Source organism: Trichechus manatus, unplaced genomic scaffold (assembly GCF_000243295.1).
Source record: "Trichechus manatus latirostris isolate Lorelei unplaced genomic scaffold, TriManLat1.0 scaffold00173, whole genome shotgun sequence".
Taxonomy (NCBI): Eukaryota; Metazoa; Chordata; class Mammalia; order Sirenia; family Trichechidae; genus Trichechus; species Trichechus manatus.
Window position 1 is genome coordinate 807,020 of NW_004444109.1, and position 1,036 is coordinate 808,055.

Below are 1,036 nucleotides of genomic sequence, written 5' to 3' on the forward strand. Positions count from 1 at the left end.
AGTCACTATTATGAGCTCCAGGGCACTGTTTCTTATTGTGCACTGGAAAATTCTACATGGAAATCCCACATCACCTCATCCTTAACATGCCCCGCAGTAAAATTGTTTATTTCCCATAAATCTCTTCGCCCTTCTTATTCCCTGCCTTGGTTAATGGAGCCATCATGCTCTCAGCTCACCACCCAGTCCTTGCCATCTTAATGCATTGTCATCGGCCAAGCTGCTGGAGTCAAAAATCAAGGCAGCATCCTCGATTCCTTTCTTTTATTTCCTCAGTTCAGTTAATCAGTAAGAATTACCTTGCAAAAATAACCTATCTCCACTTCTCTCCATCTTCACAACTACCCCCTGTAGAATCTAAGAGTCTAGCATTTAGAACCAATTGCGAAAGAAGATATAGGAGATAATCAAATGGAAATCGAAGTATCATTTTTCATACTGCTAAAGCTGATTGAAAATATTGGCTTATATAGGGAGCAAAAGTTCACATCTCTAAAATTTACCCCAATTTAGACTTTGGGACAAAAAACTCAATGCTGAATTTAGGTCTTTCCTCCACATCTATTAAGTTCTAATGGTGGAAATCAAGACAGAGATTAAGAAAGAAAGAGAGAGAGGAAGAGAGAGAACTTCAAGTACACATAGCTTTTCAAAATATTATCTCAACTTCCTCTCCGTGAGGGCAGAGACTAGGCTATCTTTTTCACTCTGGCATCCTCAGTATCTTGAGCAATGCCTGTATATATTGACACCCGATAAGTATATATTAAGTAGCCCTGGTGGTGCAGTGGGTAAGCACTTAGTAAACGGAAGTTCAGTGGTTTCAACCCACCAGCCGCTCCGTGGGAGAAAGATGGTGGCAGTCTGCTTCTGTAGAGATTTACAGCCTTGGAAACCCTATGTGGCAGTTCTACTCTGTCCTATAGAGTCACTGTGAGTCAGAATTGACTCACCAGCAATGGGTTTATTTTCTAAGTATATATGAATGACTGATAAAGAATAAGTAGAATCTCTGTTTCTTTCCCTGGACCTGATT